General features: G+C 36.0%; 1 pseudogene; it reads right to left on the bottom strand.

Moving 5' to 3' along the window:
• Positions 1-6,970: 6,970 nt before the first annotated feature.
• Positions 6,971-7,218, bottom strand: LOC125153803 (guanine nucleotide-binding protein G(I)/G(S)/G(O) subunit gamma-5-like; annotated as a pseudogene).
• Positions 7,219-7,434: the final 216 nt, after the last annotated feature.

Below are 7,434 nucleotides of genomic sequence, written 5' to 3'. Positions count from 1 at the left end.
CCAGGCCTGCTGAGAGCCAAAGGCCCTCCCAGTGCCTAGGTTTCCACCACCCCAGGGACCTTGTCTTACAGAGGCCCAGGACTGAGGATGCAGAAATCTGGGGCAGGTACCATCAAGAAGCCCGTCTCAGGAGCCAGAACTCCTTTGCCAGCAAAGATTCAAGTCAGGATTGCATAACTAAAGCATTTTCAGTTTTGGGGGGTTTTTTTTGTTTTAGTTTTTTTCCCAAATATAATCTGTAGTTGTGTGTGTAGTGCTTTGCCCTGATATGTGTGCTCTACAATAAAAACCAAATCTAATATATTTAGAAACAGTTGTCCTTTTCCCTACATACTTGAAAATACCTGCTGTTTCTTGTATTGTTGATTTTAGCCATTCTGACAGCTGTGAGGTAATACCTGATTGTAGTTTTGATTTGTATTTCCCCGGTGATCAGTGATGGTGAGCATCTTCTTGTGTGTCTGTTGGTCATCTAGATGTCTTCTTTGGAAAAGTGCCTATTCATGACTTCTATCCACTTTTAATTGGATAATTTGTTTTCTGGGTGTTGAGTTTTATAAGTTCTTTATAGATTTTGGATACTAACCCTTTACCAGATATATCACTTGCAAATATCTTCTTCCATTCCATAGGTTGCCTTTAGTTCTGTTTAGTTTAGTTCCTTTAGTGCTTCCTTCACTATGGAGAAGCTTTTTATTTTGATCTACATATTTAATGCAATCCCTATCAAAATAGCACCGGCATTTTTTTGCAGAGGTAGCAAACAATCCTAAAAATTGTATGGAACCACAAAAGAGCCCCAATAACCAAAGCAACCTTGAAAAAGAAAAGCAAAGCTGGAGACATCACAATTCTGGACTTCAAGTTATATTACAAAGCTGTAGTGATCAAGATAGTATGGAATGGCATACAAATAGATACATACATCAATGGAATAGAATAGAAAACCAAGAAATGAACCCACAATTATATGTTCAGTTAATCTTTCACAAAGCAGGAAAGAATATCCAGTGGAGGGGCACCTGGGTGGCTCAGTCAATTAAACGTCTGACTTTGGCTCAGGCCGTGATTTCACAGTTCATGGGTTCCAGCCCCACGTTGGGCTCTGTGCTGACAGTTCAAAGCCTGGAGCCTGTTTCAGATTCTGTGTCTCCCTCTCTCTCTGCCCCTCTCCTCATTCTATCTCTCAAAAATAAATAAACATTAAAAAAATCAAAAAGGAAAGAATATCCTGTGTAAAAAATACAGTCTTTTCAACAAATGATGTTGAGAAAACTGGACAGCAACATGTAAAAGAATGAAACTGGACCACTTTTTTACACTATACAGAAAAATTAATTCAAATTGGATTCAAATTATTTTCTTACTGTCTAAGGCTTCCCCCACACACATTATGCAATATGGGAAATATATGACAATAGTTAAGGCTAAAAACCTTGATTCTCAGGTTTATTTTTTCAGAAATTGGCTAATGTGATTATTCCAAAATTTTATGATTTCATCCTATGTTTACCTATAATTTTTAAATTAAGCCACATAACTACCTATGAAATACAAGTTTGAAAAAGAACACTGACCTTTTTGCCAGCATGCAGAGAATATGCATATACATACATATATGTGTGTGTGTGTGTGTGTGTGTGTGTGTGTGTGTGTGTGTGTGTATACATATATCTTCTAAAGCCATAAAATTCAAACTTGGCATGTTTACAGATTTCAGTAAGGAAAATCAAGCCAACTTTTAGTAAAGCAGTTGAGCAATTTTTAAGCAACAAAGTTCTGAAACAAGAATATGAACATACAAAACTTTTCTGCAAAGGTTCAAGGGCAGTTGAGTAGATATAGCTATTGCTGCTGAAATAAACATTATATGTAACAACTCAAAATATAGAAAGCCAGCTCTCCAGCTCACCTGGACTCAGGTTAGATAGAAGTGCAACAAATGAGAGAAACAAGGCTTCACTGCTTTACTTCCACCCATTCTTCACAAAATCAGCCTATAGTTTTGAGACCAAACTATAAAGGTCAAGTCCAATAGAAGTGTACCAATTGTTAGAATTAGCAGCCTTAGAAATTCTCTGGGAGATGAATTACCCCTAGAGTACACTGAATAAAAGTTAAATGCTTTGCTTCCCATGATATCAAGGGTTCTTTTTCCTACATGAAGAACTTCAAAGATGGGTTTCTAAAAGCATGATGCATTTAAATAGCCACACCAACACTGCAGTCCTGATAATGAATGAAAACCTCAATATATATTAGTATTCAATAACTCCCTGTGAGACACATTTGGCACCCACTATCTCATTCCTCTTACATCTTGTTAACCAGGAAATGTCCAGGTATTTATAGCATGTCTCTATAAAGACCATATAAATATAGGAGGAACCTACTCTACTAATAAGTCCATCAAAGGTTATTCTTCATTTCTGTCACTGTATTTTTGATCTCTAGCATTTCTTTTTGATTCTTTGTCAGGATTTCCATCTTTCTGCTTACATCACCCTTCTGTTCTTGCTTGCCATCTCCTTTACCCCTTAGAGTAATTAGCATATTAATCATAGATGTTTTAAACTCCTAATCTGATCGTTCCAATATCCCTGCCATGTCTGGATTTGGTGCTTGCTCTGTCTCACTTAATTGTATTGTCTTGCCGTTTAGTATGCCTTGTAACTTTCTCCTGATAGCTGGACATGATGCCCTGAATAAAAGGAGCTATTGTAAATAGTCCTTTAGTGATGTGATGGTAATCTGTTGAGAGACGGAAGCAGTCTATAGTCCTATAATTAAGTCTCAGTCTTTTATGAACTTGTGCCTCTGGCCTGTGGACTTCACACATGCTTCTCAATACCTCCCCCCCACCCAACTTAAATAGGACAAGATGGCTAGAGTAGATTAAAGTTAGATATTTCTCTTCTCTTATATGGAATCTAGATCTGATTGGAATTATTTCCTCCCCAGCCAAGTAAGTTAGGCTTTCGTAAAACCCCAGCACAATAGACACCAGATGATTAATTTCTCCTGAGTGCTCTGGTGTATTTCAAAATGGTTCCTTTTCCTCGTCCCCTGCTGGAAAAAGGAAGGAATTTTTCTCCAATATTTACTGTTGAGAACTGGTCAAGCTCCTGGAAGTAATATTCACAGTGATCTAGAGATCTCCCTATGACAGGGTCGACCTGGAGTTTTTAACTCTCAGAGTTGTCCACACTGAGCTTCCAACAATCTGTCAATTACAGTTCAAGTTTCCTACCCTTATACTTTCCACTGGTAAGTCTCTGCTCTGAGAAGCCATGATCCCTGTATCCACCTGCCTATCTCTCCAATCTTGGGAGAATCATTACAGGGCACAGTGATTTACTCTGTGTTCTCCCATCTCTTACAGATCCAAGAAAAGTTGCTGGCTTTTCAGTCTTTCCAGCTTTTTACTTCTTGTTAGGATAGAGTGGCGACTTCTAAGCTCCTTACATGCAGAAAAGGAGTAACCGAATCGGAGGATGTTTCAATCCTTGTATACATGACAGCATTGTTTATAAAGCAGAAAAATTGGGGAAAAACGAAGAAAAAAACAGAAAAATTGTGGTCTAATCATAAAATAGAAGACTCTTAATAAGTTAAAATGAATAAACTAAGAGGTATATGTATAATCATGCATTAACCTCAAAAATATTTCGAACTTAGCATGCCATTCACATAACATTTAAAATTTTTAAAATGATCATATATGATTTTGATACAATAGTTTATGGAATAAATTTATTTTTTAAAAATAATCTTGCATGAGGCTAATAAATACTGAATTCTTAGTTTTTCCTTCTAGTAAGTTTGGGAATTAGGATCAGGAAGAATTCCCAGAAGGCAGTAACTATAACTATATTTTCTTTAATTTGATGATGTTAAACAAATGTAGTTACAATATTAAAATTTCTTAAGCCTGTGAGAGTGAAAATATTCTATATTCTTGTTTCTGCATGTGAAATATTTTATCTTAAGAATTATTAAAGCTGTGTTAGTTTTGGAAGCTAATTATTCATTATTCCTACATACTATCATTTAGTCTTTTGGCCAAGAGAGGCAGTATAGCTTTATGATTGAGTCTGTACTCCACACTTGTCTTGATGAACACTGAGTAATATATAGAACTGCTGAATCACTATCTGGTACACCTGAAACTAATATAACACTGTATGTTGGCTACACGGGAATTAAATTTTTTAAAAAATGGGCAGAGGGGAAAAAAATGAATCTGTACTCCAAACTAAAAACGCCAGAGTTCAAATCCCAGTTCTACACCTAAACATTTTTGTGTCATTAAGCTAGTTAACTAAGATAGCTAAGCTTCAGTCTATATGTAATTCTGGGAAAATAATATATCTTATATTCTATGGTTGTTAAAAGTGCTACAAGAGGCAGTAAATGAAAATACCCCTTCCTTCTTACTTGAAAAAAGCATTTTAAAATGTTGACTGATATTAGGGACAATTTAATGTGTATTTCATACTTTCCTCTTTTCTTTGGTCATCACAATCTAATGTATCTTTATAATCTCTTTAGGAAAAAGATCTCTTTAATCACAAGTAAGTATATATTTTCTCACTTCTTTCAATACATTCTTCATACCAGCTGACGATGTATTTATCTTTTATATTTATAAAAGGCCCTATATAAGGCCTGTTAAGAAACTGTCAACCAGAAGATGTGTTAGCTACAAGCATAAACTGACCAGTGATAATAAAAATGAACCATCAGCTATCTTGTAATGTCTTGCCGGAGCAATGTGTTCAGAGACCTGCCTATCCAGATTCGTGCCTAATAGTGGGTTAACATGTAACAGAAATATTCCATTAAAAAAAAAACATGGAGAAGGGAAAGGTGGAAAGTTTGAAATTATATTTATGCTACATAATCCCTCTAATAGAAATCCCCATCCAAGTTGGTTGCAAGTATTATAGATAGAAGGATCCTACATAGAAGGATCCTATACAAAAGACCCTGACTCTCCAGGGAAGACCTGTTCACACTTCAATCAACTCATTGTCCATAGGGTAAACATCTCATAACAGCCTAAAAAGAACTAAACGTCTGTCTACACAGTGTTCCTATTTGTTGGATTTACATGACCAAAAGGCCTGACCTTGAGGAGCCCTATTGGCCTAGGATCAAGGAGTAGGGGGATAGAAGTCTGGGGATGATAAGGAAAGCAGAGTTGTACTCTTTCTTTTTCACTAATGATATCTTACATAGAAGCTTTGGTTTTAAAGCCTGAATGTTAATTAAATGTTAATTCAATCAATTCCATGCAAGTGAAGGCATACATTAGAAATTTCAGCAAGAGAACTAAAAATTTCCATGTCAACAAAAACCTACCCAGGAGCCATTTCTTCATAGTATTTGGTCCTTATTCTGCTTTATGTTGTTTTTCTAAATTAATGTGCCTGCTTTCTTATATTTCTGATTAGTTTGCGTATTACTCAACAGTAAGTCATGTAGCATATTTCTTTAACATCCCTCGTATTGCTAATGTAAAAGTAGCTTAAAATTTATAAATTTTTAAATGCTTATTTTTTATACAACTTTGACTACAGGAAGACCATGATAATTTTCATTGTCAAAACCTATTTCTTGGGGCACCTGGGTGGCTCAATCAGTTAAGCATCTGACTCTTGGTTTTGGCTCAGGTCATGATCCTGGGGTTGTGGGATGGAGCCCCATATCAAGATCCACGGTGAGTGCGGAGCTTGCTTAAAATTCTCTCTCTCTCTCTCTCTCTTTCTCTCTCTCTCTCTCTCCCCCTTTGTCACTCCCCCCCCCGCTTACACTCTCTCTCTCCCTAAAAAAAATTTTTTAATTAAAAAAAACTATTTCCAAATGCTAATTTGTGATAATTGAGAGACTGATTGGAAAAAGAGAAAATAAGTGGATACCATGTTGAATCCATGTCCCAGTAAAGGGGATAAAGTAAACGATACAGAAAAAAAGAAAAAGAGATAAATCAGGAAGAAGGAAAAATATAAAGAGTAGTTTAGTCAAGCAGAATTGACTACAAAAATAGATGCAGCCAGGTTAAATGTAAATATAAACTGGAAAGCTAAGAAAAACTAGGCAAATTATTCATCTTGAAACATGAAAAGTGGATCCAGTTATGTCCAACACACACACATATAGTTGGACTCTGCCAATAAGTTAATAAGGCTGTATAAACTATAGATCTCTGTCAAAAACCTTAGAGACTGTAATGCAGATAAAGACATTATGTATGTAAAAGACATACTTCACTGCCAACATGACTTGGAGTGCAAACACCTAAGATAATAGGCTTTCCTTGACATTCGTGGGTTAAACTCAAAGTAAAGTCAAGAACGTAAACTGGATGTTTGAGGATCCACAAAAATTCTGACAGAGAGCTCTCATTTATAAGAACATGGATGGACCTAGAAGATATGATGCTAACTGAAATAAGCCAAACAGAGAAAGACAAATACCATATGATTTCACTCATATGTGGACTTTAAGAAACTAAACAAAGAAACAAACAAGCAAAAAACAGACTCTTAAAAACAAAACAATCTGGTGGTTGCCAGGGGCATGGGGGTGGGGGATGGGTGAAATAGATAAAGGGGATTAAGACTCTTATCTTGATTAGCAGTAAGCAATGCATAGAATTGCTGAATCATAGTCACTATATTATCTACTTGAAACTAATATAACATTGTGTGTTAATTATACTGCAATAAAATTTTTTTCAAAAAAGCAGGGTTATCAAGACTGACTCTATCTTTTTACACTCAGTATTTTATTGAATGCTGCTGCCAGTGTGTATAAAAGAATTATCCCTGTGAAATAGAAATTTATGAAAATTTAAAGTAGATGTTAAGGACTGATAAAAGTAGAAGTTTGTATAGTATAGCATGTGTTATAGGGATAAGCTTTTGTACAGGCTTCAAATTTAGTTCTCTTTTGAATATTCACTGGTTCATGAAAAGTGGTTTAGAAAACCATCCAAAGATTCATACAAAAATGAACAGACATTCTGGAGTCTGAAGGAATTTATACTTGAAGATAATCCAGTCAGTAGGGGGTCATGTTGAGCATTCTGCAGACAGAATTGTTTCAAATCTGTAGCTGCCTAGGAAACCTTCACGTGGTTGAGCCTGACTAGGCTACCAGTCAGAGCTGTTGAACCATTTTCTTCATAGTGGTGATGGTGGAGGAACCAGACATTGTGCTCCAGAGAGCCAGTAGATTCATCAGTGGTGGATACATAGGTCAGGCAAGGCTGACTCTCTATCAAAGCAAGCCAATGACTTCAACAACACAAAACTATCCATGGTGCTGAATTTCCAGCCTCTACACCTGATTCACCAGGGATGATTAATTGGGGAGCTAGAAATGAAAAGACTGAATTTCAGAAGTTAACAAATAAATAAATATGACTAC

The sequence above is a fragment of the Prionailurus viverrinus genome, chromosome A2 (genome assembly GCF_022837055.1).
Source record: "Prionailurus viverrinus isolate Anna chromosome A2, UM_Priviv_1.0, whole genome shotgun sequence".
NCBI classification, from domain to species: domain Eukaryota; kingdom Metazoa; phylum Chordata; class Mammalia; order Carnivora; family Felidae; genus Prionailurus; species Prionailurus viverrinus.
Note: the sequence above shows the minus strand (reverse complement) of the source record. Positions and strands in the feature narration are given on the sequence as shown.